Source organism: Mesocricetus auratus, unplaced genomic scaffold, assembly GCF_017639785.1.
Source record: "Mesocricetus auratus isolate SY011 unplaced genomic scaffold, BCM_Maur_2.0 Super-Scaffold_4256, whole genome shotgun sequence".
Taxonomy (NCBI): Eukaryota; Metazoa; Chordata; class Mammalia; order Rodentia; family Cricetidae; genus Mesocricetus; species Mesocricetus auratus.
In genome coordinates this window covers 112,297,239-112,320,102 of record NW_024429182.1, presented here as the reverse complement: position 1 = coordinate 112,320,102, position 22,864 = coordinate 112,297,239, and the positions used below count along the sequence as shown (strand labels likewise).

Genomic DNA, 22,864 nt, shown 5'->3' with positions numbered 1-22,864 from the left:
TACATTTCTCAGACCCTCTGCATTTCCGTACTTATATACAAGAGAGTCCTCTAGCTACTTCTGACTATACTTTCTATACAGATGGCAGTTCCTTCCTGTCAGAGGGCCATTGTGTGGCAGGATGTGCAGTGGTCTTACACAATGCCATTGCTGAGGTGGCTTCCTTACCCTGTCCCCCCCACCCTAATAACCAGTAGGCAGAACTGGCAGCCTTCGCCAGAGCCTTCCATATTTCCAAAAGTATATTATTAATGTTGTGTATAGACTCCAAATATGCTTTGCAACTAACGAACTTGGTTATGCGGAAGGAATAAGACTTTTTAAACACAAAAGCAATTCAATTACTAACTTCATATATTTGTAACCTCCCTGAGGCTTCTTTCTTACCCTTTCAAATTGGCTTGGTTTATTGCAAAACACACCAAATTGACTGCTCCGCTGTCAGTAAAGCCCATCAGGCTGCCCTTTCATCCCATATGACTCACTCAGCTCCCTCTAAGACACTCTCCTGCATGACCCAGAATACAGCATACCTAGCCATCCTTCAACACAGGCCATCATTTGCTACCTACATCACATATTTTACTCTAATACCAAATCCCTTCTATCCTTTCTTCAAACCCACATATCTCTTACCTTGGCAGATAAGACCTTTCAACATAATCTAACCCAAACCTATGATACTAATCAGCATACTAATCCCACCTCCACTATTTGACCTGTCCCATGCACCAGGCCTGAAGACTGCTTCCTGGCTGCGATTGGCAGATTGACTTCACTCATATGCCCACTGTAAAATGCTTTAAATATCTATGGTCTGCATCAATACATTCTCTAGTTGGGTTGAGACCTATGCAACCACAAACAAAAGAGCATTGACTGTCACCACCCCTTTGTTCTCTAACATAATCTTTTGCTTTAAACTGGTTATGTTCCTGCATTTTCATATTCCATACCACCCACAGTTCTTTGGTAAGGTAGGATGTACCAACAGGACCCTCAAAGAAATACTAACCAAATGTGCCCTGGAACTTCATCTCAATTGGATTAACTTCTCCCTATAGCTCATCTCCACATATGTCTCGCAAACCCATCAATCTTTTTCCCTTTGAGTTGATGTTTGGGAGACCCCTTCTTTCACTGGTCTTATGTCCCCCTCTTCCCCCCTACCTGATAAACGTCTGCCCTCTCCTTTACAGGCAATCTGATCACTCATCTGGACATATTCTGACTGTCTTCTTTCCAGGCCACTCACAAATCTTCCAAGTAGTCCTATACAGGCTCTCCTTGTACTCCCCAACCAACCAATTCTGCTACTCCAACCCAAGTGGCAAGTGCCCTATACCATGGTACTTATGACCCGGAGTGTAGTTGGGATCCAGGAAATCCCACATTGCATTCATCTGTCTCACCTAAAATCTTTTTTAAAAATCACCCTTCTCCTTTTCCCATTCCTCAGTACTCTTCTACCCCCACCTTACATATTCTTCCATGCTGTCCAGCCCCCCATCCCCTTAAAATTACCCATTCTCCATTGAACAAGATGAATCTTAACCCCCTTCTTTAACTCCTGCTTCTCTTCTGCCCACATAACTGCCAGTATGTCTGGCAATTTTAGGTTAGGGAAACCCCCATAACCCCAAAAGACTCTACCCAGATTATTGGTATGGTTTCTTGCAATACTCCTATTACAATTACTATTCAGTCCTGTTCTGTTTCAGTAAACCACAACTAATCACCTTTCATCTGCTTTACCTTTGATCAAATTCCTCCCTAAGTGTCAACACTCTTACCAAATATAGGGGGCCTGCAAAATCTACTGCGCAAGTACTGGCAACACCCAATGGACAGATGACACTACATAGTCATGCAGACTCTACTCCTCCAAACCATCATGACCAATACCCTCCAAATACACATAAAAAACCCTTGGGAAGACAGCTGGGCCACTGAGATACTCCCCTTTAAATCTTGGACACCTATGGCCACAATTAATATTCATTGCCAACTGGTTCCCCTAACTATGTTGTCAGTCCAGGTGTCCTTGAACATCAAGAACTATGAATAAATCCTACAACCCCATTACTAGACTTAACCAAAGCCAACCCCACCTCAGCTACATCCTCTTTGATACCCATACTCTCATGACACAACTCTCACTCAGATTGAGGTCATTCAACAAATCCTTCTCTCAACTGCGCTGATCCCTCCTTTAATGCTTACCATCATTATCTTTGTGGTTCTCTTCAACACCCTCCTCTAGACTTAGTCCCTCTCAGTAGAGATGCCTCAGTTACAAATCCCTCACCATCCACTACTGACTGCTTATTCACAACCATCCAAGCTACCATTTGGAAAGCAGAGATGGCTTCTCTCAGTCTCTCCACACCACCCCCAAAGACTTGTTACCTAATATTCCTTTCATCATTTGTCAAAAGCTTTCCCAATCATCCATGGTCCCCAAATGTCTCAATCACAGAGTCCACTTAGACACCCCAGGAAAGGCTATTCTTGGGTAACAGACTGGATCCTGTTTTCTGGTGATAGTCATCCTTCAATTGACCTTATATATATTATGTAGCCAATCTAGATTTTTCTGGCTCCTCTCAAAAACTCATCACCCAGGGCTGCCTTACTTGCTTACTATGGTGGGTGTGTTTTTTGGGATATTTGTACACTGTGTGAAGATATTTTGCTGTGATTGGTGCAATAAAAACCTAAATGGCCAATAGCCAGATAGAAGAGTATAGGCGGGACTTCTGGGCAGAGAGAGAGAACTCTAGGAAGAAGGAAGGCAGAGTCACCAGCTAGACAGAGAGGAAGCAGGATGGGAGATACGGAGATGATGTTACAAACCTCGTGAGAAAATATAGATTAAAAATATGGGTTAGTTTAAGTTATAAGAACTAGTTATGAGCAAGTCTAAGGTAAGGCTGAGCATTCATAATTAATACTAAAAGTCTCTATGTAATTATTGGGGGAGTTGGTGATATAGAAAAGATTTATTATAAACATGAGTCTGGTCACTACCTTAAGTGGAGCAGGTGGTCTGGGGGGTCAATCTGTCCTCATAGTTTAGGATTTCAAGGTCAAATTACAATCATTTTTTGGACTCCATGGCCGAGTCTAGTGACAGCTTACCTCTCTGTCTTGAGTCTCCCTCCAGAAACACCAAGCCCTAGATCTCTTAATAGCAGAAAAACTTGCCTGTTCCTCAGGAAGGAACGTTGCTATTACATCAATTTATGAAATGTTTATAAGCTAACTCACATTTCCGAGGGGCTGCTGAAAGCAACTTCCTTGATTAACTCTAGCTCAACAAGCTGCTTCTAGTCCTCCCTAATGAGTCAGCTCTGGCCTTTGATGGGCCCACTTGTCATCATTATTTTTCTATTATTTTTTGCCCCTCTAATCCTTTTCTGTCTTCTTCTTTCTTGACTTAACAAATTCGACAGATAAATGACCAAACTTTTCATCATCTCCTCAGGTGTTACCAACCGCTCATTTCTGAAGATGGCATTTTCCTCATTTGGCCATGGACAGTTCCATGATGGTCTCCAGGAGAACTTCTGTGAGCCAGGTGACCTGTATGAGGCAATTACTGGACTAAGGGACTCATCCTAGCAAGGACATCCCCTTTGTTTCCTGAACAATTGCACCTACAGCGCCACCTGCTGCTGTCTTTACCAGATCCAGAGGCAGCCCACTTACCATTCAGGGGTAGATAAATGTTTGTGCTGAGAATTTGATGTCTGGGTGTGTTCTGTGCTAATTTCAAGGACCCTTCAACACCTATATATTACTGGCTCATTTTATATTCAATACAGATGAAATGGATAAAACAATGAACCCCTGAGACTACATTTTGCAGTCTTATCCCCACATCTGTCCCTTCCAACATGATGCTATAACCTATAAAACCAGCAGATGGCACGAGAGGAGCAGACTTAAGGAATTATCTACTTTGCTACTTACATTTTCTTTCTTCTTTTTGTCCGTTAGATGGAATTTTCTGGATGTTTAGGAACCAAAAGTATAACCCCTTCATTCATTATATCAGCAGACTAAGCACATGGCAGCAATATGAAATCCTTGTATATTCAAGCATTTCAGTTCAGGGCAACAGTGAAAAAGTGCCCTGTCTTAAAAGTGGGAACAGGTGAGATTTGGGAATAAGGAATGAGGAAGCTGTAGGCTGTAGCATTGCTTAAACATAATGCATTTCTTTTTATTTTTTTATTTTTTTGGTTTTTCGAGACAGGGTTTCTCTGTGGCTTTGGAGGCTGTCCTGGAACTAGCTCTTATAGACCAGGCTGGTTTTGAACTCACAAAGATCCGCCTGTCTCTGCCTCCCGAGTGCTGGGATTAAAGGCATGCGCCACCAACGCCCAGCGTCATAATGCATTTCTTTTAGACTCTCTGGCTTTGGGGAAGAGCACAGATCATGTTTTTCAAAGAACCCATGCTCACACAATTCTACAAAGTTCATTAATTAAAATTCCATTTGGTCAGCTACCTCTAGGACATTTCTACTTAACTGTCACACAGGTACCTTAATCTCTCTCTCTCTCTCTCTCTCTCTCTCTCTCTCTCTCTCTCTCTCTCTCTCTCTCTCTCTCACACACACACACACACACACACACTAATTATGTCAACCAACCCTGAATACCATGCACTTCACTGTCTCCATGCACTTTGCCACCAGACAGAGATTCTTAGGGAATCCTTGTTCTCTCTCTAAGCACTTATTTCAGAGGGAGCCCAATCTTTCAGAACATCTCTGCCTCTGTACAGCACCCACTGGTCTATGCTAATACATGGCCCTATACACTTTCATGCATTTGATTTGTTCCAAGCCCATCAGGGTGAAGAGTGGGAAGGACTCAATCTTTCCTCATAGCAATACTTCTACCTTATTTAAGTCCAGTTCAAGTTGATAAGATAATCTATGTATGGACTTTAGGACATCACTTACCACACAGGAGATGATCAGGAGATGGAAAATACTGTGTTTAAGCAAAGAAGGCAGAATTATTGTTATAAGAGAAACTCTTTGCTCACTGAATATTTGATATTTTGATAAATATTTTCTCACCTACCCCGTTTTTGAGGTAAGGTTTGACCTATTTATATCCCAGGCTTTCCTCAAACTCTTAGTTCTCATGCCTCAGGTATTTTCTGAGCTTCCATTTCATGTTAGAAACTATTAATATAAACATTAATGTAATACAATATAAACCAGGTTGCTGAGTGTGCCACTTACATTAAGAAATTCAAAGGGCTCACTGGGACTTTTGACACTACCTGGCCAGGCATCTATATCATCCTAATCACTGATTGCACATACAAGAGGTCCGTTGTAACCCAGTTATAGCCTGTACATTGTTGTGTCTTAGATGCTTATAAACTGATGGCATGACCACTTCATGGTATGGATAAGGGGAAGGGTTTTATTTTTGATATGAGAGAGAGAACAGGTAGGGACATCTGGAAGAGTCCAGAGCAGAGAGAGAAAGTAGTATATGACCTGGCAGAGAAGCAGGAGCAGGTCAGAAAGAGACAGACAGAGAGACAGAGACAGAGAGAGATGCACACAGAGAGAGAACACAGTAAAATAGAGAGAAAGAGGGAGGAGGGAGGCAGAAAGACAAAGAGAGGAGCATAGCTGAAATAGCAGCATTATAAGAATAAGTAGCCGGGGGGGGGGAATGAAGCCTGTGAACTGGGGAAGTCTCCATTGAGGGAGGAAGCAGGAAGAGCTAGGATGCTAGTATGGACTCTGAAATGTGTATCAGGTACTTGTGGCACCGAGGGAGCCTGGAGGCCAGCATGCGCTTTGCTATGCTGCCAGGCACCACAGATAACCACTTGCCCCTCTGTTTTTTGGAATGTGTGGAAATGGGATCAGATGATATGGCACTCTGGTGTTCTTCTCAGGCCATTAATATAGAAAATCACAGTGGGAAGGATCTATTGAGACTGTATAGTAATTGGTCTATTATTATATAAAAGGCTGCTAGTAGTGATAAATATAACAAACATGGGGTCTAACATAGGAAGTTTCCGAAAACTCTGCTCTTTTTTGGTCTAGGTTAGTGAAATCATTTTCAGGTATGCTGGAATGGATCCTGAGAGTTAAGAAGACTGAGTCATCTTGGCTGTGTATTTTATAAGCCACGTGTATCTACAGATGTCAGAAAAAAATTCAAAAATCATATCAGGAACCCTAGACTGCTTTTTATACTTCATTAGGTACAATTTTCAAGGTCTTTAAAAATCAGGAGGACCCCTCCCTCCCCCACAAAGCTGGAAAGACCAAACTGGAGGGATAAAGGGAAAAACAGCAAGCTCAAGACTACAGCTCCCCGTAGTCTTTGTCTGTTTTAGAACACCCTAGAGCTCCATCTAGTGGCCTTCCAGTTAATCTATAGATACTAACCTAGAGCTAAGACTTTGAGAACGCTACAGAAAAAAAGCTGGGGAGGCTGGATTAAAGATGAGCTCATGAATTGGAGAGGGATGGATGGATGGAAAGAGGAAGGGAGGGAGGGAAACAGAGAGGGGAGAGAGAGAGAGAGACGGAGAGAGAGAGAGAGAGAGAGAGAGAGAGAGAGAGAGAGAGAGAGAGAGAGAGAGAGAGAGAGAGAATGGGAATAGTAGAAGAGTTACTGCTAGAAGGAAAGGAAAGGGGGGATGGAAATGATGAAAATATAACATTCATGTATGCAACTCTCAAAAATTAAAAATTAAACAAAACAAAAAGGAATGGAGAAAGTGGGATTGCTTGCTTTATTCCAGAATTTGAGGAAATTGTTTACGTTTTCCCTACTTGGAATAGTGTTGGCTATTAGTGTATCATATATAGTGTTTATTATATTGCATACAACTATTCCTTCTGTTCATAGTTTCTGAAAGCCTTTTTATTACAAAGGAGTGCTGAATTTTGTTTAAGGCCTTTTATGCTTTGATTGAAATGATATATAGCTTCTGTCTTTATGTACTGAATTTCATATACTGATTTAAGTATGTTGAAGCAACTTTGCATCCTTTGGGGAAAAAACTGAGTTTCATAGTATGTAATCTTTATGTGTTCTTGAATTTGATTTGCTCACCTTATACACTGTTGGTGGATGTGTACACTAGTGTTCTTAAAGGAAAAGCAGTCTCAAAAAAGACCTACCATATAACCCAATTCTTAGGTGTACACGCAAAAGACTTTTTTTTAAATCACAGAGATGTTAATAGAAATCAACACTTTACACTGGCATGGACTTTGGTTTACTGATACAAGTTTAAAGTCAATTTTCTTTATATATATACATATTTCTACTCCTTTTTAAAAAAAGATTTATTTATTATATATACAGCACTCTGTCTGCATATATGCCTGCGGGCCAGAAGAGGGCACCAGATATCATTACAGATGGTTATGAGCTACCATGTGGTTGCTGGGAATTGAACTCAGGCCTCTGGAAGAGCAACCAGTGCTCTTAACCACTGAGCCATCTCTCCAGCCCTATATTTATACTCTTGTTTAAGGTATGTTCATGCATCTCATTTAAAAATGTAATCCAGGCAGCCAGATATCTCTGTTTCTTTCTAGAGTTTTGGAAGTATCTTACAATGCACTTCTAGTTTACTTAGGTGATATTATATCCTTCTGGGGTCATTGATTGAGTTGAAGACACTTAGTTATGAAAATTAGCATAGTTATATATTAGTGATAGTTGTATAGAGTTTTCCTTAGTTATGATGAAATATTAATTAGATATGAAGCTTTAGACTCACAAAGATAGGATAGATGATAGAGTATTTTCTTTAGTTTTGCCAAATGCAAATGAACTAAATATTGCAACTATAATTCTTGCTTGATAACTGTTTTGCTATATATAATTTTACTATGTTAAAGTTTTAAAACCTTCCTTTTTAATTAGACAAAAGGGGAGATGATGTGAGATGTCCTTTTGTATTCTGAGAATATGTGCTGCTTTTATTGGTTGATAAGTAAAGCTGTTTTGGCCTATGACAGGGCAGAATATAGCTATGCCAGAAGTTCAAACAGAGATAAAGAAAGAAAGCAGAGTCAAGAAGACTCCATGTAGCTGCTATAGAAGTAAGATGCCAGAACATTACCGGCAAGCCATAGCCATGTGGTGATACACAGATTGTTGGAAATGGGTTAATTTGAGAACTAAGAGCTAGCCAATAACAAGCCTGAGCCATCTGCCAAGCAATTATATTTAATATTAGCCTCCGAGTGATTATTTCATAAGTGGCTCCAGGGACTGATGGGTGGGACAGAAAAATACCCATCTAGTGGGGCCAGGAGAGACAGACAGAAACTTCCAACTACACAGAGATATTTGCATATCTGTGTTCACTGCTGCTTTATTCATAATAGTCAGGAAATGAAATCAACTTGGATGCCCATCAACTGAGAAGCTGATAAATGGGGATGTGTACACACTAACGACTATTACTCAGTTGAAAAGAAAATGTGACCATGAAATTTGCAGGTAAATGGAGAGAATTGCAAAAATTACACTGAGTGAAGCATTCAGACACAGAAAGACAAATGCTGCATGTTGTCTCTCATAAGTGATTGCCAGATTTGACTATTTTGAATGATAACTTGGAGTAGATGAGGAAGCCAAGTAATTAGAAAAAGGCATTGAGCATAGACCTATTCTAAGAGGGGATATAGTAAAACATGGGAATGAAAGAAGGGAGGGGGATGACTAGCGATAGCAATGTTCAGACATGGGGATTGAGATGCGGGGAAATGAGGGAGGGAGAAAGCTAAGCCAAAATGAAGAGTTATGGAAAGGAAATATGGAAACCTAAAATCTTGAAACACAAGTAAAAATAACTAGAAGGGACAATAGAACACAGGCGGCATGAAAGAACCTGGAGTGGGTGCTTTCGGTTCGAGGTATAAATGGGAATGGGGAAGAAAAGAGAGCTGGAGGTATAAATGGGAATGGGGAAGAGGAAGAAAAGAGAGCTGGAGGTAGATGATGGGTCAACTAATCAACTAAAGGACGCACAAGAAACCTCACAGAAATCATTAGTATATTATATTATACATATTACACATTTAATTTACATACTAAAGTTAGTCTGTAAGCTAATTAAAATATAGAATATAAAATATATAAAACTAATTGCTTTCTAGTTCTAATTCTGTCAGAGATTTTTTTATTTTGGTGTTGGATAAGTTCATAATATATATTCTATATATTGAAAGTATAAAGTTTAATATGAATCTTCACAGCTTCCATTTCAAATGCCAATTCTAGTTGTATGCAAGTTCAGCAAATTGTATACTTTAGGTCTGATTAATTTCAGTGTGTGATATTTTTATTTATTTGCTGATCTTCAAAGTTTTATTTATGTTTATTTTATGTGCATTGCTGATGTGCATGGGTGTTGTGTCCCCTGGAACTGGAGTTACAGACAGTGGTGAGCTGCCACATGGATGCTGAGAATTGAACCTGGGTCCTCTGGAAAAGCAATCTGTGCTCTTAACAACTGAGCCCTCTCTCTAGCCCCTATTAGCTACATTTTAAAATAAAATTTGTAAAATTAAGTTTTAAAAGGGAGTTTGATAAGACATGTCTTGGATGGGTATATAATACTGCTTTCAGAAGATGTTAATAAAAGTTTAAGTGCCAGGCATGGGGAGTCTCCCCCTCCCCCCAAAAAAAGCACACAAAATAATACATGCTATTGGTGTTGCTCTTGGTTACTCCTCCATGGCTAAATGGTGAGACTGTATTGCTGAAGATACCATCAACTTTTGTTGCAGGATATCTAAAAGTCGATCTCAAAATATCATTATTATTATTATTAATGTTTGTTTTTTGACACACACTTTCTCTGTGTGTAGCTGTGGCTGTCCTGGACCTTACTGTGTAAACCAGGCTGGCTTCAAACTCACATATATCTATCTACCTCTGCTTCCTGAGTGCTGGGGTTAAAAGGTGTGTGCCACAATCACCTGGCTCAATGCCAAATTATTATTGAATGATAAATATTAGTTCCTGTCATTTTGTTGTTTTTTTCATGTTTTCTTTTGATTACATGTTCTATAATTATTTATTCCTTGTGACTTCTTGGATGAATTTATCTCTGTTTTCAAATTGTAGTATGCCTTCCAGTACCTTTTGTAGAGCTGGTTTAGTGGTCATAAATTCTCTTAGTCTGTTGTATTTTGGACAATTGTTTTCCTAGACAGTGCTGCCTTAACAAGGACTTCCATTGTAATTTCTAGTAGAAGCAGTTATTTGGCACATATTCTATCTTATTATTGCATTCAGTAGTAAATGCTCAATTGTAAGCTTTTCTTTAGGAACCTATAAAGACTACACATGATACTAAGAATCATGAGAGCTAGCTGTTGTTGTGACCTACTGGCCATGAGTAGGAAACCTCCCTACTGTGCATTTACAAGTTCTTTAAGTGAAAAAGTCACTCCCACACATTGCTCTCCTAAATTCAAGAGTATTTATTATGGCACATGAACAGATGATTTTAGAATTTTGGGTCATATGAGATATAAATTCTACAAAAAACCCAACCTCTCCCCAAGAATATTTTTAAAGGCAAAGGTAAGAGCTCAACCAGCTATCAAAATGCAAACAGTGAGGACTGGTAGTGGTGGTGAGGAGTTGCCTAGTGGTTAAGAACACTTGCTGCTCTCCCAGAGGACCTGAGTTGGTTCTCAGCACCTATGTTGGACAGCTCACAATAGCTTGTACCTCCAGTTCCAGGGGATTTGACACCCTCTTCCAGGTTCCATGGGCACCCATACCATATGGCAATACACTTATGAGATACACATATATTTACTTTTAAAGGATAAAATATTAAATATTCACAACCAGTGAGATATAGGAAGTAATTTGTAACAAAAATGTAAAAATGATTTGAATGGTGAAAAGTCAAGATAAAATTGTATAGTGTATTCACACTTGAGCAGAAAGGGTATGGTTGACTGAAGATTAACATGAGAAGAACAAAAACTGGTCTGAATGAAATTATTTGTAAAATTGACAGATACAGGTGGTAGTGTTTAAATTACCATTAAAGAAAGAGGTTAGAGTTGAGATTATTGGAGTAAATCCCATTATCAAGATGGAGTATCTAAATAGAAAAGTGGTATATATTTGCTTTAGATACTCCATGTAACTTAAGAAACACAAAGGTTTAATATGAATATGCTGTATTTCTTCTAGTGTTAAGTTTTATCTCTGAATTCAGGCAAATAATTCCTGTCTTGACTTAAAGTGATGTAGCAGTTAGGAAAAAAGATGCAGTCTAATGCCGTGCACTGGAGACCAAGACCACCATGAACTTTTCTTTAGTTCTGTGATAGATATGGAGGAAAATGATCTAGACACTTCAGAACACTAGGGAACTTGACTTCATTGAAATTGTCAGGCAGGGTTCTGACCAGGAAAGCTACATAGAAGCTCTCTAGGGCAAGGGAGCCTAGGTGTTCCATGATACAGTAGAAAGCTGTGATGGAACTTTGTCACACAATACAATGATGTGGTCATGCTGAGAATGCATCTGTGTCAATTGAGGGAGAAGAGGTTACCATCCAGAATGCACAGAAGGTGAACTGGATGAGGGAGCAGATAGGGACTGTGCACTTAGGTGCTCCCGAGATCACCAACGGCTTCATTCTTCCTGGGACGATCACCTTAAAGGCAAGAGCCACAGTAATAGTTTTGACTAACACAGTGAACACAACTGCAGATGTGGTCTTCTGCAGGATGCAGGGTGCATGATGGGATAGCCAAATGAAAGGAAAAGGAGCAGATGAAACAAGATGAGGGAAATGGGCAGGGTGTACCTGAGATTCCACTTATTGGCCTTGACTATTGGAGTGTCTTGGTGCTTTATGAAGTACTAAGAACAGCAGCTTCAAGGACCATGAATCTCAGGTTTGGGTTAGCCAAAGCCTTTGCCAAGGAGCCTTCATAAACCATGAAAGTCACAGACTATTTTAGGCAGAGGTCTTCTGTTTATCGTCACACTGATGATCAGGGCACTTTTTACACTGGTCCATATCTAGTTAGAAATGCACATAGTTATCAGACATATTGAATATTTTAGTTTTATTCAGACCTTCATGGATAGAGAAGCCCATTGAGGTAGTTGAGGAAATGTATTCTCCTTCCTTTTTTAAAACTCTAGACACCATCAATGAAATGATGTTATTTAGAAAACCATCTTTAAGCATGTTTATCAATCTTTCTGGAATTTCATATAGTATAGTATAGTTTAACCATATGCCCCCTTCAACTTCTCTCATTAGCTTGTCCCAGATCCACTCCACCTCTTTTTCCTCCTCTTAATTTGTGTCTTCTTTTTAAAAACAAATTGATTTAGTTAAAAATTACTAAGCATGCTATTCACATACATCTGGATGTGGAGCCCTCCACTGGATCATGGTTGACCTTCCAGATGCCATATGGTTAAAGCAAACTGGCTTCATGATTATTTCTGGTAGAAGTGGTTATTTAGAGTCTTACTCTTTCTTTCAACAATAAATGCCAAACTGTGACATTTCATTTGAGAAATTGTAAACAGCATTTTTGAGACTAAGAATAATACTATTTTTTAATGGAAAGTTCAGTTGTACCACAATAACTATATAGTTACTCTGATTTTCTTCTTTATCAGAAAGTTAGACTTTTACACAGCAGTATGTTGAGTAAAATGCGTTTGGTCATGTTATAGACTTCTTAAAGTGTGTCTCAGGTCTGAATTGGATGTGTGATCTTGGTCAAAGAAGGGCAGTGTCATGTGAAGTTCATTTTCAGTGATTGTTTTTCTTCATAAGAATAAAATTTTGCTCTTCTAATAACAATGTCTTGTGTTCTCCAATCTTTCTGAGGGAGTTAAATGACTTACTCTAATGCTTACAAAATTCATCGATGTAACTCTTAATCAATAAAAATTTTAGGAAGTTTAAGCTATGGATTCAAATTATTTAGTAGACATTAAATATTTTTCATATTTGTTAGGAAATTAAAAAACGTATTTTCTTGTCAATTTGTGTATTTTATCAACATTTTCAAATGTCCTATATTTTCTCATAGGGTTTCTGTGTCTCTATATAAATGAGTTCAATTCCCAGCAACCACATGGTGGTTTACAACCATCTATAATGAGATCTGGTGCCCTCTTCTTGTGTGCAGTAATACATGCAGGCAAATGCTGTATATATAATTAATAAATAAATCTTAAAAAATAACCCTGTTTAAGTACTGGTATTCATTGGTTTTCCAATAGTTCTATTCTTGGCATAGCTTACTGAATATTAATAACTATTATTTTAAAAAGAATTGACTTAATCTCATTTATCTCATATCCTTTTGTCTTTCATTTTCTTGATTCATTGTGGATCAATTATTTTTTCTTTTTTAGTTTGTGATTAATCCCTCTAATATGAAAATCCAGTCTTTTAAATTTGATATACATTTGAATATAAAGTAATTTTAGTTAAATCCACAACATTTCAGTTGTAGATTGTAACTTTCCCCCTCCATATCTGCACTAACCTTACAGTTGTTGAGAATGTATTTCTATAACCATAAGCATGTAGTGTAGAATAGATGTTGCTGGTCAAGCAAACTGTTCTCTGTATATGAGTCATATGGGTTACATACATGGCAGTATATGCAATCTATATAAAGTAGCTATAGTAAATACATGGAAAGTTATATTGTCAGTGTTAGTGAATTTCAAAACAAAATCTAAATACGACTGAGTATTCTGTAAAGTTAAGCTATATACCAGCCATAAGAAACATGTTAGAAAATCCGCAGTAAAGATGTGAATAAAATATTAAAATTTTATATTATAAAGTATTTCCAAGCTGGTAGCGTTGGTATACAGAATATATCAATACAGGTTTTCTGTACCATGATTGAAACTTTATCTCCATGTTATCTGTTTTTATAATATTTGTTCTCATTTTTAGTTGAGTATTATACAACGTGAAAATGTGCTATTTTTATACTTCTGCTAGCTGAATTTATACCATCCATCACTCATCTGATCAAATTCCAACATTCTTTCCTTTGTGAAGAATTGTAGGAAATACTTTCAGGAACTGTAAATATTGTCTCATATGGAATTTCAAGACCAAAGGTACATCACTGAACCTAGAAAATCTGTAGCATTAACTTTAGTTCATGTTGTTATTGTCTCCCCTGCAATACCATCAACTCTAAGATGAAGAGCATGGAGTGAAAGCTACTAATTAAGGCTGTGCTGAAAACTGGATGTAAGATATTTTTTTGATGAAACCACATTTTAATTAACTATAGAAAAGTAAAAGAACAATTGAAGAGACAGAGCATATGCTTTTTCAAGGGTAAAAAACACTGTGTAACTAAAGTAAGAATCTATTCTACTTCTGCTCTTTCTTAGAGCCTTTTATGCTTTCTGGATAGATTGAGGAACATGGGACAAAAGTGGAGAATTTTATGCACAAGGTATGTACTTACCTGTCTGATTGGCAATCTCATTCACTAGACATGGAGTGCAATCAAAACAGCAGTCAGCCTTTCCTTCCTGAGGTGTTTTTCAAACCTAGAGTCACAACTATTACTACATACAGAGTGGAAAGTCTGGGAAAAAATCATACTATTTACTATTGGTAGCTTCTTTCATTTTAATTTATTCTTTATAACTGTGGTTTGCCAAAACTTTTCCTGGCGAGATGAAACACATGTCTACGTACCCCAGATAGAAAGCCCAGGACATTCCAAAGTATAGACACTACTAAAGTGCAACTTGGTAAATGGATAAGTTTTATTGGTGTTTCCTACAGGCATATGGGTGAGGGATTACTTACAGGAGCAGAAATAACTCAAAGACAGCTGCATCACCAAAGCCTATCCAAGCATGCGTGGCAAGATTATAAATGCTGGGATGCTGGGGTACACTGAGCAGCCTGCAGACAGCTCAACAGGTTGGAGAGTGTCCTTTTCAAGTGATCAGTCAAAGCCTCTTTCAGGAAGCCTGGCTAGTGTCTGCTCCTTTCGAGCAGCTGGTCTGTTCGCTATCTTTGTTGCAGCTTGACTTGTCTAAGAGTGACTATCAGTGTCTTGGCTTGTTGACTCTGGCAGGGAGGGGGCCTAGTGAATCTGGTCAGTTTCAGAGATTTCCTAAATCTATTTGTTTACGTTCCTTTCCTATAAGATTCCATGTAGGATAGAATGGATCAATCTCAGAGGAATCTGTTACACACAGTAGCTCAGGTGAAAAACATGACTTATATATGTATTTGATGCCAATTAAAGTGGATGCTATGCTTTTTAGGTTATATGAAATATTAGTATTTATTTAAAAATGAATAAATTTGTTCCTTTGCCATTAATCAAAGCATACCAATAAAGTTTTAAATTAGAGGACAAATTATCAATTGTAAGGTTTTCTTGTATTGAAAATAGAGTTTTTTCATACAATATAATCTGAATATGTCCCCCCCCCCCGGTTCCTCCAAGTTTCTTCACACCCTCCTTTCTATCTCTCATTGAAAAACAAGTAGGTGGTTTGAGGCCAGCCTGGTCTACAGAGCAGATTCCAGGACAGGCTTCAAAGCAATACAGGGAGACCGTCTCGAAAAACCAAACAACAACAACAACAACAACAACAACAACAAAAACAACAACAACAACAGTGTACATTGAACGGGTGGCTTCACACGTGCTTATGTTGCCTTTAGAATTTCCTTTATTTACTGGATTCTGTCATGTGCACTATATAAAGACGTTTCTGTCTATGGCCACCAGGGGGCATCAGTAGAAAGGGCTGAGAAATACTGTCTTTTGGAGACGACTTAAAGATGTTGCAGATAGCAGACAGGAGTTTCTATGGTTAGGAGGAGATATTAAGTTTCCAATATTCTTTGAAGAGGAACAGTTCTTTTCCAGTGTTTTTCAAATTAGTTCACCTGAATTGCAACTCTGGACTCACTATGATGTAATGGATAACTTTCTAATACAAGGGACAGGAAAGAAGTGAGTTACATTGTTCAATGAGATGCACACTATTTATATTTATCAGGTTCTAAATCAGAAGTGCTGGGTATTGACAGCCCTGACCTGGATAAATACCCTCTCTTCCATAACGCCCTCGAGGAGGTATGAGTGTTCCCTTGAAACTGGTGATGTTCTGTTCATTCCTGCTTTATGGTTCCATAACGGAATTTCTGAAGAGTTTGGAGTGGGAATGAATGTGCTTTGGAAGCACCTTTCATCGGCATGCCATGACAAAACAGATACCTATAGCAACAAAGATCCTGTAGCAGCATCCAGAGCTGTGCAAACCTTGGACAGAGCATTGAAAACACTGTGAACTACTAGAGGAATACAGGGACTTCCATGCATGCCAAATGGTCTTGTGTGTTCAATACAAAGCCTACAGCCAGAACTTTAAGTAAAAAAAGGGAAATTAGTAAAAATTTAAAAATAAATAAAAATCAGCTCCAGGATTTGAAAATTATACAAGATATAAACATTTAAAGATGCTTTCAAGGATAAATCAGTCTCAGATTTATGGTATAAAGGAGATACACGTCTGATTTCTACTTTGTACAGACTGAGGATGCTTAATGGAACCATTCTTTAGCTCTATGATGTAAATAACTTAAAATATATTAAATCACACTGCATAAAGTCTACTGATGGAATGTTAAAAAAAACAAAAACAAAAACAAATAGGCACCAAAGGGCAGTGATAGAGCATGCCTTCTATCCCAGCACTCTAGAGGCAGAGGCAGGTGGATCTCTGAGTTCAAGGCCAGCCATGTCTACACAGAGAATTCCAGGATGGCCAGGGCTACACAGAAAATCCCTATCTCAAAAACAAACAAACAAACAAACCAAACCAAACCAAAACAACAACAACAAAACAAACAAAAACCAAAACAAAAAGCCAAACAAAAAAGAAAAAAAAAACACCAACAACCAATCAACCAACAGACATCTAAGGCATGATAAAGTAAAATAAGTGAAAACAAAAACACATAACCCTCATCATCTGATTGGTCGTGCCTCCAAAATGTGCTGGGGTAAAGTAGCACAAAAATTGTGGGGGTGGCTAACTTGAAAGGACACCAGCCCACCCAAGCATGTGGCATGTGACTCTGACAGGCCTTACCCTTCTCTCCCCATTCCTTCTGCCTTGCGAAAAAAACCAGATTCCACTCCTAAAGTAGCCACCAAGGTCTATTCCCTTAGTTGGCCACTTCCTCCTCCTGAGGCTGACCACCAACATTCAGCAATCAAAAGCTCCCTTTAGTTTACCTAATTAGCATGCCCAGCTAGAATCAAACACCTCATCCTAACACAAGGTTTCCCTTTCCCTTTATAAACCACCATTAGCTTATGTGCCACATCTGTCTCCTCTCTATCCAGAGGCAGTCCTTTGTCCTCCCAGGACAAATACACCTGCCCCCTTTCTCTTGTCCTCTTCCCCTTCTCCCTAGTTCCCTATCTCCTAGACCATTATAATACAGACCTGTCCTTTTCCTTTTCTTAAAACTTACACCTACGAGGTCATCTGCTGCTATTTTCTGCCTGAGTCAGAAAGTAGCCATCTTAACTTTCCTTCCCCATTTTTCTCAGACTGAATTAGAATTGTGTTTACTGTGGCATTTTTCCATTTCCTTGGTGAAGTCTATCGCTGTGGTTTTTGCATCCAGGATTGTTGCTCCAGGGGGAAGGATGAGGAATCTTTTTGCTATCAGAAGTACTTTAACTTGTGTTAAGTGCACTATCTGATGTAATGGAATCATTTTGAAATTTCATTTACTAATATAAATGTCTGAAAATCAAGCTAAAATATTCTAGTAGTCAATATTCCATTGCTAAATGATATTTCAATTGCCAACTGTCTCTCACTTCTTTTTGTAGTAGTACCTAAGACAATATAACCAGTATCCATCAATATTTCAAACTTGATTCTCTTTCTTCATGTCTCATGTTGAACCTACTGTTAATTCTGTGATGGCATAATTGTGCCTTTCTCATCCATAGTTTTGCTGTCTTTCAATGGTCTTTTTTTTCACTTATTTTTCTCATCTGGTAGGTACCTTAAAAGCTTCTTTCCTTTATGCTGATCTAAAAATCCAAGAAAATTTACAAATTTCCCCACATATTGTAAATAACATATGAATGTAACATAAAATGTATACCTTATATATATATTTTACATAGACAATAAACTTTAACTTCACATTAAATATATGTATAAGATATTATTTCCCACTTTATTGTTTAAGGTACATAAAATATTTGACAAACTTGATATTCATAACATTGTGAAGTTATTTTTAATATCAATTATATAGTATATATTCTTTAACTGGATACTGTAATATGTTTCATTGTTCATTGTCTTCCTCTATAAAACTTTGTGATTAAAAAAGTATGCTATTTAAGATTAACATCATAAAGATTGAGAAGATTTCTGCTGAGTAGTACTCCATTGTGTAAATGTACCACATTTTCTCTATCCACTCTTCTGTTGAGGGGAATCTAGGTTGCTTCCAGGTTCTGGCTATTAAAAATAATGCTGTTATGAACATAGTGGAGCAGATGTCCTTGTTGTATGAATTTGCATCTTTTGGATATATACCTAAGAGTGCAATTGCTGGGTTTTATGATAGATTGATTCCCATTTTCCTGAAGAATCTCCATACTGATTTCCAAAGTAGGTATATGAGTTGGCACTCCCACCAGCAGTGTAGGAGTGTTCCCCTCGCTCCTCATCCTCTCCAGCATAAATTGTCTTCGGTGTTTTTGATTTTAGCCCTTCTGACAGGAGTAAGATGGTATCTCAGAGTTGTTTTGATTTGCATTTCCCTGATGGCTAAGGATGTTGAGCACTTTCTCAAGTGCCTCTCAGCCATTTAGACTCCCCTATTGAGAATTCTCTATTTAGTTCTGTAGCTTGTAGGAGTGAACCCCACAAAGCTACCCGCCCAACAGGGCGGGGTCAAGGTAGAGATAAAAGGTAGTGAAAGGAAAAGGGGCCTCCCCTCTTTTTCTCCTGGAAGCCAGCCACGCTTCTAACTCCTGGTATGTGCGACTCTCTCTCTCCCTGATAAATAAATATATTGTTTTTCCCTATATAGCCTCGATTATCGCTTATACCTGGTGTCAGAAGTAGCTCACTTTTTAATTGGATCCTTTGGTGTTTTGGAGACTTGCTTCTTGAGTTCTTTGTAAATTTTGGAGATCAGCCCTCTGTCAGATGTGGGGTTCGTGAATATCTTTTCCCATTCTGTGGACTGCCTTTTTGTCTTGTTGACTGTGTCCTTTGCCTTACAGAAGCTTCTCAGTTTCAGGAGGTCCCATTTGTTAATTGTTGATTTCAGTGTCTGTGCTACTGGTGTTATGTTCAGGAAGTGGTCTCCTGTACTAACTCGTTGAAGAGTATCTCCCACTTTCTCCTCTAAGAGTTCAGTGTGGCTGGATTTATGTTGAGGTCTTTTAATCCATTTGGACTTAAGTTTTGTGCAAGGCAATAGACATGGATTTATGCACATTTTTCTACATGCCAGCATCCAGTTATGCCAGCACCATTTGTTGAAGATGCTTTCTTTTTTCCATTGTATAATTTTAGCTTCTTTGTCAAAAATCAAGTGTTCATAGGTGTGTGGGTTAAAATCAGAGTTTTCAATTTGGTTCCATTGGTGTACCTGTCTATTTTTGTGCCAATATCAAGCTGTTTTCAGGACTATAGCTCTATAATAGAGCTTAAAGTCAGGTATGGTGATGCCTCCTGAAGTTCCTTCATTGTATAGGGTTGTTTTGGCTATCCTGGGTCTTTTGTTTTTCCATATAGAGTTGATTATTGTTCTTTCAAGGTCTGTGAAGAATTGTGCTGGGATTTTGATGGAGATTGCAGTGAGTCTGTAGATTGCTTTTGGCAGGATTGCCATTTTTACTACATTGATCCTACCTATCCAAGAGCATGGGAGATCTTTCCATTTTCTGGTGTCTTCTTTAATTTCTTTCTTTTTTTATTTTTTTTATTTTTATTTTTTCATTTTTTATTTTAATTTTAAATAGCTTGTTTTACATGTCAATCCCAGTTCCCTCTCCCTCCCCTCTTCCCGCACTCCCCTTCCCCCCTCCCTCCCACCCTATTGCCAAATCCTTCCACATAGGGGATATCTAGAGTCTGTCATTTTACTCTTGGTAGGGTCAAGGCACTCCCCTAAGAGTCCAGGCTGAGAGAGCATCTCTCTTTGTGCTATAGGCACATGAAGACAGTTTGTATACCAGGGATAGACACTGATCCACAGCTCAGGGCCCCATAGGTTGCCCAGGCCTTCTTGCTGACACTCACATTTGGGGGGTCCAGATCAGTCCCATGCTGGCCTCCCCACTGTTGGTCTGGGGTTCAAGGGCACTCCCCTGTTCAGATCAGCTGTCTCTGCTGGTTTTGCCAGCCCATTCTTTGCCAATTTGCTCATCACTCCTCTCTGTCACTGGGTTCCTTGGGTTCAGTTCAGTGATTAGTTGTGTGTTTGCCTCTGCTTCCATCAGTCACAGGATGAAGGCTCCCGGATGGTTATAGACATCAAGTTCATTATCAGGAATGGGCATTCGAGGTGGTCCCTCCACTATTGCTTAGCTTGCCAATTGATGTTATACCTTTAGATCACTCGAGGTCACTCTGGTGCCTGATCTGTCTTCGATCCTATGATTCCCATTTCCCTATTCTACCCCCACCCCCTCAACTTCCTGTTCCCCCATGACCAACTCCCTTCCTCTTTACCCCCTCTATTCTTCCCAGGTCCCACTCCCCCTCCCTCGCCGTGTTCCCCATCCATTCAGAGGATCTTGTCTCCATCCTCTTCTCTTGGGTACTATGCATATATGCATATCTTTTAGGTTCTTTCCTGTTTCCCAGACTCTCTATCTGTGGAAGTGCAGACTGGCACTATCCTGATCCATGCCTAAAATCCATATATAAGTGAGTACATACCATGTTTGTCTTTTTGCGACTGGGTTACCTCACTCAGGATGGTTTCTTCCAGTGCTATCCATTTCCCTGCAAATTTCAAGATTCCATTGTTTTTTTCTGCCGAGTAATACTCCATTGTGTAAATGTACCACATTTTCTCTATCCACTCTTCAGTTGAGGGGCATCTAGGTTGCTTCCAGGTTCTGGCTATTACAAACAATGCTGCTATGAACATAGTGGAGCAGATGCCCTTGTTGTATGAACCTGCCTCATTTGGATAAATGCCTAAGAGTGGAATTGCTGGGTCTAGTGGTAGATTAATTCCCATTTTCCTGAGGAATCTCCATACTGATTTCCAAAGAGGCTGTATGAGTCGGCATTCCCACCAGCAGTGGAGGAGTGTTCCTCTCTCTCCACATCCTCTCCAGCATAAATTGTCTTCGGTGTTTTTGATTCTAGCCATTCTGACAGGAGTAAGATGGTATCTCAGAGTTGTTTTGATTTGCATTTCCCTGATGGCTAAGGATGTTGAACACTTTCTTAAGTGTCTCTTGGCCATTTTAGCCTCCTCTACTGAGAATTCTCTATTTAGCTCTGTACCCCACCTTTCAAGTGGATCCTTTGGTGTTTTGGAGACTTGTTTCTTGAGTTCTTTGTAAATTTTGGAGATTAGCCCTCTGTCAGATGTAGGGTTAGTGAATATCTTTTCCCATTCTGTGGCCTGCCTTTTTGTCTTTTTGACTGTGTCCTTTGCCTTACAGAAGCTTTTTAGTTTCAAAAGGTCCCATTTGTTAATTGTCGATCTCAGTGCCTGTGCCACTGTGTTATGTTTAGGAAGTGGTCTCCTGTACCAACTCGTTGAAGAGTATCTCCCACTTTCTCTTCTAAAAGTTTCAGTGTGGCTGGATGTATGTTGAGATCTTTGATCCATTTGGACTTAAGTTTTGTACAAGGCGATAAACATGGATCTATCTGCAGTCTTCTGCATACCAGTACCCAGTTATGCCAGCACCATTTGTTGAAGATGCTTTCTTTTTTCCACTGTACAGTTTTAGCTTCTTTGTCAAAAATCAGGTGTTCATAGGTGTGTGAGTTAAAATTAGGGCTTTCAATTCGGTTCCATTGGTCTACCTGCCTATTTTTGTGCCAATACCAAGCTGTTTTCAGGACTATAGCTCTATAATAGAGCTTGAAGTCAGGTATGGTGATGCCTCCTGAAGTTCCTCTATTGTATAGGGATGTTTTGGCTATCCTGGGCCTTTTGTTTTTCCATATAAAGTTGATTAATGTTCTTTCCAGGTCCTTGAAGAATTGTGATGGAATTTTGATAGGGATTGCATTGAATCTGTAGACTGCTTTTGGCAAGATTGCCATTTTTATTATGTTGATCCTACCAATCCAAGAGCATGGGAGATCTTTCCATTTTCTGGTATCTTCTTTGATTTCTTTCTTCAAAGACACAAAGTTCTTGATATACAGGTCCTTCACTTCCTTGGTTAACATTATCCCCAGATATTTGATGCTGTTTTTGGCTATTGTAAAAGGTGATGTTTCTCTGATTTCTTTCTCAGTCACTTCATCTTCTGTAAATAATAGGGCCACTGTTTTTTTTTTGGACTCAAAGGTGTATACATAAAATCCTCACAAAGACACACAGACATCACATAATCAAAATTAAAGCAAATCTTTAAACAAAATTTCCCTCATTCATTCTTCTGACACAGGGGTTGAGGCTTCAAAAGGCTTCCTTACAGGGTTTTGCTTCATCATGAATTAGTTGATGTAACAGAAAGTAAGCATGTAGTCTTCAAGTCAGAGAAATCATTCCTTCCCAGGTCTTGATATCATTTTGGAAGATTTA

The 22,864-nt window shown here is 38.9% G+C and overlaps 1 long non-coding RNA gene and 1 pseudogene across 1 annotated transcript in view; both read left to right on the top strand.

Annotated features, from left to right (window-relative positions):
• LOC110342363 overlaps window positions 1-3,749 on the top strand; it is a 72,710-nt gene extending 68,961 nt beyond the window's left edge. The window contains exon 7 of the long non-coding RNA XR_005869875.1: window positions 3,488-3,749. This is a non-coding gene — a long non-coding RNA (uncharacterized LOC110342363). The remainder of the gene's footprint in view (window positions 1-3,487) is intronic.
• Window positions 3,750-14,925: 11,176 nt separating this feature from the next.
• LOC101829447 lies at window positions 14,926-16,465 on the top strand (annotated as a pseudogene).
• The last annotated feature ends 6,399 nt before the right edge of the window (window positions 16,466-22,864 follow it).